This window comes from Aquarana catesbeiana, linkage group LG02 (assembly GCF_042186555.1).
Source record: "Aquarana catesbeiana isolate 2022-GZ linkage group LG02, ASM4218655v1, whole genome shotgun sequence".
In the NCBI taxonomy this organism is placed as follows: domain Eukaryota; kingdom Metazoa; phylum Chordata; class Amphibia; order Anura; family Ranidae; genus Aquarana; species Aquarana catesbeiana.
The window spans coordinates 710,609,220-710,623,008 of NC_133325.1; the positions used below are offsets into that span (position 1 = coordinate 710,609,220).

Consider the following 13,789-nt stretch of genomic DNA (forward strand, 5'->3'; position numbering starts at 1 on the left):
TTACCACAGTTACTACGAAAAAGAGGGGGGAGGTTGGGACTTTAAATGAGGTGCGCATGATGCAGCCCAATCACACTCACATAGGTGCAAACATATGAATGTTTAATAAGGACCAATGATCAACATGGCAAAAAAACGCATTGCATACATTAGACATAAAATAATCGCATATAGACAATAAATCTATGTATATACAACCATAGGACATGGGTAGGTACAATTATGCATCTTAATGCCCCAAGCAAGATAAAAGTCATGTGAAGTAAAAAACATCTGAAAATTGGTCAATGTGTGTTTGATGCATCAAAGGTAGGCCCGACGCTGAGTTTCGTAGACTTCAATCCACTCTTCAGGAGCCGGATGCATCTAGTAAAAGATCAAAGTATGTGAACTGTCAGTGCAATAAACGTTCCATATAAAGCATGCTGAATTACGACCCGGGAGGAATCCGCCATAAGAGAGCGATGGGCTACAATCATGAGCACCTCCATCCCTAATCAATGCAAGCAATAAGGGGAAAAGCGAACTTAGGACTTAAAATACCCCGGCTTTGTTTTGTCGCACGGTCCCAGTTTTGGCTATCATGTGAGTAACCTTTTTGGCATGGCCCATTATGCCCACATTTCCCCCTTTTCTGCTGATTTTGTTAGACCCATGAAACTATATTGCTTTTCATATATTTTTTATAGACTTTAGATGCATCTGGCTCCTGAAGAGTGGATTGAAGTCCATGAAACGCAGCGTCGGGCCTACCTTTGATGCATCAAACACACATTGACCAATTTTCAGATGTTTTTTACTTCACATGACTTTTATCTTGCTTGGGGGATTAAGATGCATAATTGTACCTACCCATGTCCCATGGTTGTATATACATAGATTTATTGTCTATATGCGATTATTTTATGTCTAATGTATGCAATGCGTATTTTTGCTATGTTGATTATTGTTTCTTGATAAACATACATATGTTTGCACCTCTGTGAGTGTGATTGGGCTGCATAATGCGCAACTCATTTAAAGTCCCAACCTCCCCCCCTCTTTTTCATGATATTAAGGTCCTAAGTTCGCTTTTCCCCCTATTGCTACCACAGTTACTACACTCTGTGGATAATTAGTGCAACTGCAATTGCAAAGTGTACAGTTTATTTGCCTTTAGTAAATTCTCCCCATATCTAGAAGTTGATAGTTATCCTTTTTGCACCTTGAGGCTGGGTTTACACTAGTGCGAATTGGATGTTTCCCTGCATCCAATTCGCATGACAGGAGAGTGTTCCCAGCTCTCATTAGAGCCGGTTCACACATCTCGGGATGGCTGCAGAGCGAATTGCAGAAGGTCCTGTGCGAATTCAGGCAAAAATTTGGGCCTGTTTCTTCCCTGAAACAGGGAACGGGGACACACCCGACCCCTGCTGTGAGCCGCATCCGTATTAAAGTGCTTGTATACCCTTTTTTACATTTTTACCTACAGGTAAGCCTATAATAAGGAGATATTCACTTTGCATGTAACTTTTATACAGCGATCATAGCTAAAAATAGCTAATGATTACTGTATAAATGTCACTTGCAGGGAAGGGGTTAACACTAGGGGGCGATCAAGGGGTTAACTGTGTTCCCTAGAACACACCAGACCCCTGCTGTGAGCCGCATCCGTATTAAAGTGCTTGTATACCCTTTTTTACATTTTTACCTATAGGTAATCCTATAATAAGGAGATATTCACTTTGCATGCAACTGCTGACGTCAGCAGCGCATGTGTTGTGAAGGTCTGGCTGAAGGTCCGGCGGACGCTGCCAGACCTTGCCAGATGAAAGTCTCCCATGCACATGCGCTGGAGTGATGTCATCGCAGCTCCGGCCACTCACAGTGCCGGAGCCGTGAACCCGGAAGACACGCCGAGGGGGAAATGTCAGTGGGGGTGACCGGGATCAGATGCCGACGCCTCGTTCTAAGGTAAGTATTTCATAATGAGCTAGTACTAAAGCACAACTGCTTTAAGTGTGAACCAGCCTGAAATCACAATGGCTATGCATTGGAGAGGGATTGCTCACATTTCTAATACTTTCTCCTGTAGACTGGTATCATGAACTGCAGCCACATACTTTACACGCCTACTGACATAAAACTGGAGGAGAGACAACTGCAGCTATCTGGGACACAAACTATTTTAGCAGCTCCAGTGTCTGAACATTAATGTGTCTAGTAGGTGGTTTGGGAATGCTAATCTTATGTGTTGTATTCTGTCTGCTGACACAGTGCAGGGAGAGAAGAAGACTGGGTAGGAAGACGTGTTCAGTATAGAAATGACATAATGCAAATGGAGGCTGCATTGGTTTAGGCGCTAGTTGCAACAAATTCCATAAAGCTGATAATAAACAGTCTTACATAGTTAGTCAGGTTGAAAAAAGACACAAGTCCATCTAGTTCAACCAAAAAAATAAAAATAAATCATACAATCCCATATACACAATCCTATACTCACAGTTGGGTACACAGTCTTCCCCTATCAGGCAGATGGCCCTCCTTTCCATCTATATCAGGTAATAATATTATGTCTGAGGGTAAGGTAGACACCCATTTTTGGGAGGAATGTTTGGGAGGAACAAGAGGACACATCAGAAAATACTTTTTTCCCCATGAGATAAGAAGCTCTGGTGTAACATCTGCCTGCATTATTCTTCCTCTACCTTCTCTTTCCTCCTCTCTGTTATCGGCAGCCCAATAATCACACACATTATTTCATAGCAAGCCAACAATTCGCTAAAACTAAAATGTTTTATTTTGTTTAATCTTGTTTTATCGGCACAATTTGTTTTTCAGAGCTAGCATGTCTTTAAAGGCAATTCCACATGATATGATCCAGCAGTAAATTGGCAATGCTGGCCTTATTATAGCAAATACAAGTATTTTTCTACATTTTTAACCCTCTTGTCTCAATCCGATATGAGTTTGTGTAGAAATCCCTGATATCAGGGGAGATATAACACAAGCTGCAGGCATCTACAACCAGCTTTTCAAGCTCCCAGTGTGAGTTTGATTTAAATGTTAGCGTAAAGCTAAACTTCAGGTACAAATATTAAACACACATAATTGTAAGTAAAAAAATCCTAAAACATTTAAAAGGTAACTCCACTTGCGTGGAACAAAACATAGCAAATAAAAAAATAATATAGTATATAAAATTGCTACATATGCCATATTACTACACAATACATTGTAACTGAATGTTATTATAATTTACCTTTCCATTTTAATCTGTAATTTTCTGTAAAATTTAAAGTGATTGTAAAGGAAACATTTTGATTGAAAAAAAAAATAACAAACATGACATACTTACCTGCTCTGTGCAGTGGTTTTGCACAGAGGAGCCCTGATCCTTCTCTTCTTGGGTCCACTCTGGGCCCCTCCCTCTTGTTGAGTGCCCCCATAGCAAGTCAAAGATTAGTTAAAGGAGTTTAGATATAAAGGGATCGGAAACCTGGTCCCCAACCGGGCTTCCACGAGGACATGGGGGCAATTGGACTATCATGGTACAGTAAGGCAATAAAATTCAATTGTATTACAAATATAAAATTAATGCAAAAGTTTTATTGATACAGAAAAAAATGATCAGTTACAAATTAAAAAAAGGTAGCAGTTCATATATGTCAACAAAATAATTAACCCCAGATGGGGGGGATCACAGTGGGACAATTGATCACGGATAACATCTCAACTAGTTTAGCGGACTGTAGCCGCTTCGTCAGGAGGGTATCTGTATTTTAATTAACAGATGATCAAAGAACTATATAGTTGCCCAATGTCATAAACAATAAAAGGCTTAATACAATATATTAATTGGACAAAATTTGTGTAGACAAGGGGAAAGAGCAAGGCTGCTTACCCGTATCCCAGCAGGCACCGCGTGCAAGGCGTCACCACCAAAGGGGGGTCCCCCGCGGCGACTCGGGGGGACTAACAAGCACGATGAACTGAAATCTGGATAAGTAGGGCAAAAATAATAAGTATACTGTGGACTTAAAAAGCCACAAAATGTTGGATCAGTGAAAAAACATGAATGGGGTGGTGGAGAGGGATAAAGGGCTGGTACAAGCCTCCAAATATTTTTACCTCTAGCAATTGATTACAGAGGCCACACTTATTTTTTCTAGTTAAAGGAGTTGTAAAGGCAGAAGGTTTTTTTATCTGAATGCATTCTATGCCATTCAGTACACTCCTCCTCCCCCAGGTATGAGGAATGCGGTCAGAGTTGTGGTCATAGAGGACAGAAGGGCGAGAAGGAAATGATGTACTTTTCTGTCCGTGGAATAGAAATGAACTTTAGGGCAACTTAGAATTACCTGCATAGAGTTAAGTGCAGGGAATAAGGCAGTTTCATAAGCGCCGCATGGTAGAGTATAGCCCTCCGGCCCTTCTGTCCTCTATGACCACAACTCTGACCGCATTCCTCATACCTGGGTTTGTTTTGGAGGATTGTTGAACCTGGCCTGGTTTGTTGTTGGTGGCAATCGTTGTGTTTTTTACTTGAATCTTATCCTGAATTGCACATACCCCGAAGAAGCAATTAGTGAAACATGTTGGGCTAGTGTGCAATGTATTCACCTCTGCTTTTGAATCTACCAACCATTATGACCACCAGATATGTGTTATTATTGTGAACATTTATTCTGTATCTTTTAACTTTGTAATAATAAAATTCATTGTTTATTTTTAATTTATGGATTCTTCCTGTACTCCTTTTGGCACCGTAAAAACCCCTCAACCCCCAGCCTTGTTTTCATTACACAGAGGAGGTAAGTATAATGTTTGTTATTAAAAAAAAAAAAAAAAAAGCCTTTACAATCACTTTAAACCCTCAAGTGCTTTTTAACCACCACTATTCCTTTATATTGGCTTTTGAAATTTACAAATGCAGCAACTTAGAAATTGGATGAAAGGTTTAGCACTGGAAAACATTTTTTGAAAGATAAAAATTGCATTTTATATACAAATCAGGGACAGTCCCTCGACATCAGGGACAGTGGGGAGCTATGCATTAGCTCATGTCCAGCATCGTCTTTTGCATTTCAGAGTGGACAGCCCTTTAGGACTGGTTGCAGATCCAACCTCATGTGTTTAGTTGGAAGGGTGTAACGAAGAGCAAATTATCAGAAGGAGGTCAGCAATGGCGATATGTGATTTTCAGTTAGTTAGTACCTAACTTGAACTACAGAATGATTAGCCCTTATGTTGTAGATATCTGAGATTGAGAGTGGTTGAGTAGCTTATCAAAAGATACTGGGCAGGGCTGACACCATATAAATAGTGTGTGTTGTCATCCCTCTGTAGGGCTAAGAAGCTGAGTGCATTTCTGACAGATCAAGAGGGTTTTTTTTTGCCTTGACAAACACTTTAAAGTAAACCTGTTTATTGGCATATGCCAAACACAGGTTTTCTTTAACTGCTTCAGCCCCGGAAGATTTTACCCCCTTCCTGACTAGAGCACTTTTTATAATTCAGCACTGCGTCGCTTTAACTGACAATTGCGACGTTGCACCCAAACAAAATTGATGTACTTTTTTTCCCACAAATAGAGCTTTCTTTTGGTGGTATTTTATCACCTCCGCAGTTTTTATTTTTTTGCGCTAAAAACAAAAAAAGAGCGACAATTTTGAAAAAAACGCATTATTTTTTAACTTCTTTCTATAATAAATATCCCCCAAAAATATATAAAAAAACGATTTTTTTCCTCACTTTAGGCCGATATGTATTCTTCTACATATTTATAGTAAAAAAAAAAAATCGCAATAAGCGTATATTGATTGGTTTGCGCAAAAGTTATAGCGTCTACAAAATAGGGGATAGTTTTATGGCATTTTTAGTTAAAATTTTTTTTTATTAGTAATCTGCGATTTTTGTCGAGACTGCGACATTATGGCGGACACGTGCGACACTTTTGACACTATTTTGGGACCATTGTCATTTATACAGCAATCAGTGCTATAAAAATGCACTGATGACTGTGTAAATGACACTGGCAGGGAAGGGGTTAACCACTAGCGGGCGATGAAGGGGTTAAGTGCGGTAACAAGTGTAAGCGCAACTACTCAGGATTCATATAACTCCCAGTGCAGATCTGCTAATAAATAAATGTTCTAAAATAGAATTATGAGTTGTAGACGGTCCATATAGCATACAAAGGCTGATAAAGTCTATGTGGTAATGCTGAAAGGGGTAAAAAAAATGTCCAAAAAAAGCAAGCAGGGCTGCCATCATAATAGGAAAGAAACCATGTTCCTGGGGCTGTAAAAAAATTGTGGAGAGGCGCCTCTGGGTGCAGTCGTTATTTTAAAAACACAACTTTAATAACACAATAAGATCAACTCACATTTGAACGGAGGTAATGAGCATGGTGTCAATGTGTCTAGATGACGCTCCCAAGTCCTGTGCCATGTATGATCCTTGCTGTAAGCGGTGGCAGTGTCTCTTCCGACAGATGTAGAAGGCGGCCTCAGAACGAGGCTTGGAACACAAAGGACAGCTGGCTGCAGGGGGATGACGTCATCGGAGGTGGACGCGTTTCGTGAGCATGCGCACTTGGATGTACTGCAAGTCATGCTTCTTTCTCAACAGACACAGTCTGAATACCATGAAAGGCCATTAAATAAGGGAATGGAGCGGAAACATGGGTGGGGCCACTATGTGTGTCCTAGGGAGTGATTCTAACTGTGGGGGGATGGGCTTTTAGTCACATGACAGCGATCACCGCTCCTGATGACAGGGAGCGGTAATCTCTGTCATGGCACAAGCCAGAATGGGGAAATGCTTTGTTTACAAAGGCACTACCCCGTTCTGAGGCTCCGTGACACGATCGCCGGGAGACCGGCGGACATCGAGTCCACCAGTCCCGCGGGCACGGTCACGCTGTACACGGCGGCGCGCCTGCTATCCCCAGCTCTTAAAGGGGACTTACAGGTATGCCCATTTGCCCACCGCTGCCATTGTGCCAACGTATATCAGCGTGCAGCGGTCAGCAAGTGGTTAAAAGCGTTTTGAGTGGCGCATATGTTTTCTCACAGTCGCCAAGCTCTGTACCTGGTCTGTTTCTTGTCCACTTTGTTCTGTTGCAGGGAGTTTTCTATGTCTTTACTTCTCTACCTATCACCCTATTACAAAACTAGTATGCAGTCTGTGAGTCCGAAGGTGGCAGCTTCCATCAGAGGTTTCTGAGACTGGTATTTAGCTTTGTCATAAATTCCCTTTAAGCCACTGAGAACATTTCAGCTTTTGACAAGTGAATTTGTATGGCAGCCTAACACAATGAAGGGATCTGTATTGTGACATGAAGTTGGCACAGCATGCACTGACATTATTTTCAGCTGCCTTCCTCTGAGTAAGGAGCACGACAGGAATACTGAGAGTCATTCTAAATAATAAATCTTGTAAGCCCCTCCATAGTTCGTGTGCCTGCAATGTGATGGTGATAATTGTACAGCCGGTGTGCAACAGATGAGTCCATCCATACTTATTGGAATCCGAGTGACATGTACATTTATCACATGACGAGTCCTTCCACTATACATGATGGCGGCTTTAATTTTTACATCACTAAAATCACACTAGCTTGCTTTATTCGATAAAATCCTTGCTTTTTCTGTGCTATTGTAATATTTGAATTCAATATAAATGATGCTAGTAATTTTTCTTCCTTACACCTTGTCACATTCATCATTCCCAGCTTAACTATTGGGCTCATATATTAATTTCTTTTCTGTCACATTTTGGAAATGGTATAACTAAAATAGTATTTTGCCCTTGAGAGATGTCAATCAATCAGTCTCGTTCTCCGCAACAACAAGCCCAAGCTTCTCCGGGACGAAACAAGTTAAATTATTCACATTCAGAATAATAGGAATCTGTTCAAGTGAACCTGTCAGGCTTTTTAAACTTTACAAACTAAAAGTCATACCTAAGAGAGGATAGTAGCACAAGATGCCCACTGTTAACTACATACAATAGTGATGTCATAGGAGTAGCAAGAGCAAAATAATCCTCTCTAGGTAAAGGCTTCTGAGTAATGCATTTTATATGAAGCTGGCATGTAAGTTATTTTTAAAGCATCATGGAATATTTAGTGAACCAGGACACTGACTCCTGGACAGTATTGTTATGTTCTTGTCACCTCACCAGCACAAGGCAGATATTTCTGGTCAGCAGCACAAAAAAAGAGTAACTCCATTGGATACAAATGTAAGGATGGTGACTTCAGGCAGGGATTAATGGGAAATGCACTATATTACCAAAAGTATTGGTACGCATGCCTTTACACATGAAACTTGACTGGCCTGCACAGAGTCCTGACCTCAACCCGATAGAACACCTTTGGGATGAATTAGAGTGGAGACTGCGAGCCAGTCCTTCTCGTCCACATCAGTGCCTGACCTCACAAGTGCGCTTCTGGAAGAATGGTCAAACACTTGTAAACCTTGTGGACAGCCTTCCCAGAAGAGTTGAAGCTGTTATAGCTGCAAAGGGTGGACCAACTCAATATTGAAACGCTACGGACTAAGACTGGGGTGCCATTAAAGTTAATATGCATGTAAAGGCAGGCGTCCCAATACTTTTGGTAATATAGTGTAAATGTAATGAAGTCTCTCCAAACAGAAGGTAACAGTTTCAGCAAAGGATGTGTAAAGTCTGATGGCCCATTCACACTTCTCCATTCCTGTTAACACATTCTATTAAGACAGCTCATTTCTTTTTGAACAGTTTTTTTTTTCCAATGCAGCACACCACAAAACATGGTCATGTATTACTACAGTATGTGTTGCAATGCAATGCATGTGCATCAGATATGCGTTGCCATAGAGCATTGTACAGCAATGTGCTAAGCACATAATGTTTGCACTTTGACCACCATGCACCCATTTGGAAAACTGTATTTTTTGCATGAAAACACCTAATGGATGAAGCATTCACTTTTCCACCTGTGTAAAAAAAAGTATTATGAAGAATTACAATTGGGGATTTGATTTAGCATGAGGTTCAGTGTCTCCCCCAAGAACAAACAGTGAACCTCATGCTACTATGGCCTGTTTAAACACACCTAGGGAGCCTATATAGTTATACTGACTGTGGGCAGGTATAGGAGAGTTTGATATATCCAGTTTGGAAGGAATATATATCTGTCCATATGGATTATTGTTGAATCCCTTGTTACTGGGGAATAAAAAGAGGTAGAAGGGTGTTTGTTCTACCCTTCTCTTCTCTTACTCTCCCCCTTTAATTATTTGGATACTCACGGTGTACCTCCTTCCTCCCCCGGCGAACCATAGGAGTTTATATTCATATCTGTTTATCCTTACGCCATCAGCCCTATACACGGTCGCTGGTATTAGTAAGAAACTGCCTCCTGCTGTACACGGTGATTCCTGGGTGATCATCTGTAAGCTCTCCATGTGGAGATATTTCTATGTTGACAAGTGAGACCTGTTCCTTTCAACTACCCACAAGTGTGTCCTGACGAAGCAAAACAGTGAAATGCGTTGACACACAGGGGCTCACTGTCGTTTATTTGGTGTCAACTCTCCTGTTTACACTAGATACTCATTACTATCATATGCCTATCGTATGTTTTTAATTCTCTTTTACTTGACCTGTTTGATATGACTTATTGTTAATAAAATATATTTTTGTACTATATCATTGTCCATCTTGCCTGTAAAGTCTGAATTAAGGCCTTGCGGCCCTTTACCCCTTCTCTCTTCCAGGCAATCAGATGGTTTCGGCCTGCTCCGGACCTGTCACTGGCATTTACTGGCAGGAGAAAAGTACCCATTTTTTACTGGCTACCAGTAAAAATATTGATGGTTGGCAACACTGTTCTGTCACTGAGATGTGACTTCCCCTCCACTTCATGTCAATGCTAGCAGGTCAAAGTCATATAAAATTACATGAAACCTGATGTCTTCCCTTCCAGTGTTGACAGGCTGTGCATGGGCATTTACACAGGCAAAAACATAATGGGTGACTCCTATGTACGACTACATCCCCTGCATCACCTACCACATTTTTCTTGTGGCCTTGACCTACCTCTTCCCCTCTCCAATATAGGTTTGATGTTCTCACCAGTGAGTAATTCAATTATAAATATGCTACCTGCCGAAAGATTCATGGCACAGAGCCCCCAATGATGGAAGAATGGGCAATGATTATATTATTGTATAGAATTCTGGATGGAATTTTTTACTTTCTTTATATTTTGCAGGGATTTTTGCAGTAAACACTCATTCCTGTAGGATCCAATTAAGTCCCAACACTAGCAGCATTTTTTTGTTTTAGGATCTGAGTAGAGTAGGCAAGGGGTATCTCTCAGGTTTTTAATGTTGTCTGTGTTTCCAAATTTTGCTTTGCTTTTTGTCTCTCTGGCAGATATAAGAAATATAGAAAAATATTTCCAATGAAGACACAAACAGCTATACAACTATTTGATTGCTCTGATGAAGTGATGGAACGTCTGCCAAGTGTTTATTGCTAAAGGTGTCTTCAATGTTTAGCCCTTATTTCCTGTTCCATTGACACCTCCTGTGACAAGGGATACACAGACTACAATAAAAACTGGACAGATATTTGTACCCCTTCCCCATTCTTTTATTGGACTTGGAATAGAGTTAGATTTGTATGTGATTTCAATAGTCCAATGTTTCAACAACTTTTTTGACGTTTGACTCATTGTAACTTGGTTATCCATTATTTCCATCAGAAAGTTTGGGGAAGCACAAAAAAATTTGAGAACTATGACACATGGCTTGGGATAAATAGAGAGATTTCACCTGTATCTATAGTTCAAATAAATGTAAGACAGGTAGCCTATGATATTTCTTTTAACTTTTATGAAATCATACCTGGAAACTTACACAGTTAAAGGAACAAAAATTCTTTACAATAAGATACATTATCAAAAGAAAAGACACCAATAAAATCCAGCATGAAACTAAGCCAGTATGTATCTGTTTTACTGTACACCCCAGTCAGAACTTTAAATGTAACCTAGAGATGCAGTCAGTATTTCATTTTTCATCCAGGCATTGCTGTAATAGAATGCGCCAACCTTCTTCTTTTCAGCAACCTGGTGATCTGAGAACACCTTCTTATGACGCAGGAAAGCTATTCCAAACCACACCCACTGGAGTCTTTTTCATACAGAAGACCTAATTTAAAAAAAAAAGCCAACTCTAAAAAGTTTCTTAGCCACTAATTAGAATTAAGCCTGCTTTGGAAGTTATAATGGTGATACAGGAGGCAGCGAGAAAGGAAGCTGCCTAACAAAAGCTTCAAGAAGTAGACTCCCAGTGAATCTGTGAAAACAGGTTTCATGATATGCAGAGAACAGTAACTTGCATGATATTTTTGATAGCTAGCATTATGCCACATACACACGAGCAGACTTTACGGCAGATTTGGTCCGGCGGACCGGAGTCCGTCGGACAATTCGATCGTGTGTGGGCTCCAGCAGACTTTTTTTCCCCAAAAGTTTGACGAACCTAGAAATGAAACATGTTTCAAATCTTTCCGACGGACTCGAGTCCGGTCAAAAAGTCCGCTCGTCTGTATGCTATTCCGACGGACAAAAACCGAAGCTAGGGCAGCTACTGGCTATGAACTTCCTTGTTTTAGTCCGGTCGTATGTCATCACGTACGAATCCGTCGAAGTTTGGTTGATCGTGTGTAGGCAAGTCCGTATATTCAGAAAGTCCGTCGAAAAGTCCGCCAGACCTAGTCTGTCGAAAAGTACACCCGTGTGTACGCGCCATTAGTAGTTAACTGATTGCTTTTACTTGGTGCCTGGTATTATTTTTTAAGACTACCATATATATATATGAAATGATCCTCGTAAAGAGAGAACAGGGCCAACAACCTTGCACATTAACCCTAATAAAGTTTATTAAGTACAATCACAAAGAGCCAGAAGTGAATGCATCTCTCAAAAGCCTGCAGAAGCGGTGAGTGAGCAGTGAGCGGTGGTGTCCTCCTGGCTCCAAGCAAACTAAATGATCTTGCCAAAATTACAGGTATCAGACCCCCAATCTGGCACTCTATGGCGTAGCCACTTAGACTTCGAAAAGGAAATCATTGGCTAGTAGCATACTGATTTAAAATTGAATGTAACATGTATAAGTTACTTTAATATGCATTTAAGGCATTTTCTTTTTAGAACAGATATAATGTAGCCATGCAAGGTACTACTATTGGCCAGGTTAGGTTATACTGACACTTAATTAAATAACTGTAACCTTGGTTTTGAAGCAGTGGGAAATTTGGTGAAAGGATCACCACATCTGTCTATGTGTGTGGTATTATACAATCATACTTTACCTTTTGCATGATAAAAAATGTGTTCCCGTGCTCAAGGCTTGTCTTTATTTGGCTATAGATGTCTATGGCCAAATTTATTGAAGTGTGCAGATTTTAATTGAGCTGGGAAGACTGGTCGCAATATGTAAAAACAGTTAAACGTATACCAATAATTTAGTAATGCAGACAAAAGAATGGATATTATAAATACATAAAAAGAAAGATGATATATATTAGGGCCGGGGAAATGAAATATTAATTCCTCGATTAATCGTTAATTTTTTGATCAATCAAAATTCTTTTGATCGGTATTCACCTCGCCGCCGGATTCTGGGTCTTCAGGGAGTTCCGTCGGAGATCCGGTGACGTCACGGACATCGACGTCACCGGACTCCTACCCCCTTCCCCAAGTGCCTCCGTCTGGTAGATAGATAGATAGATAGATAGATAGATAGATAGATAGATAGATAGATAGATAGATAGATAGATAGATAGATAGATAGATAGATACTGTGGATACAGGTAATGTATGTCTGCACTGAGACTGTATGGTAATTGCTGCAATTAGTGCAGTAAAGTTGTAATCAGAAGGGCTTTAGACATATCTCAGACCAGACTAGGGGAAAAGGTTGCTGTTTCAAAGGTAATTAAAAGATGATTTTGGTCAAGAGAGCAGTTAAATGCATTGTAAAATTGTTTTAGGGCCTCATTAGCTGCAAGACAAGTAAAAGCCTGCAGCAGAGACAGTTATAAAGGGAGAAGAGATGCTTAGTCAAAGGAGTTGAAGGTTACTGTAGCTTTTACATATTTTCTCATTGCTAATACAGCACCATGCATTAGTACTAGCATTAAGTACACTATACGAACAAGGCTCATCTTTTAATGGTGACATTGATATATTTAAATATGTTCAAACAAGGCACATTTACACATAAAAGCCTATAAAATAAATGCAGTTATATCATATGCTGCGCTTTATTCCATTTTCTCAGAACAGTTTGATTCAACTTTATTAGAGGTCTACAAAGATTTAAACAGACATACTCCAGGAATATGCTAATATACCACTACCAAAATGACTCCTAGTAGGCATCCAGTTCCAGGACAATGATAAGACATTATTTTCCAGCAGTGGGCCCTTAGTACCACATCATTTCAGCGCAGCCTTGGATCAATTTAATGTTGAAAATCCAAGGCAGTGTGGACCTGAAGTAAAGTCTTTCTCTATGCCCTTTGCACTCAGAGCTTCTAGCTAAGATGACACGGTTCTGAAGTATTGGCACCAAAGCATAATTTATCATAAAAAATGCTGTAATCAGCTTTTATGCAGATTACGGTATGGCTCCCAAAATAAAAATCAGCACAGAGGCTAAAGCCTGGCAGCTGCCTTCCAGGAAATTTGTTTCATGAGTTTCCCTTTAAAGCTCAGTTATAGGCACATGTATAAAATCACACT

The 13,789-nt window shown here is 40.2% G+C and overlaps 1 protein-coding gene across 5 annotated transcripts in view; it reads right to left on the minus strand.

Annotated features, from left to right (window-relative positions):
• EPHA6 (EPH receptor A6) overlaps window positions 1–13,789 on the minus strand; it is a 1,236,911-nt gene that overhangs the window by 198,186 nt on the left and 1,024,936 nt on the right. The gene's annotated exons all lie outside the window — the stretch shown is intronic.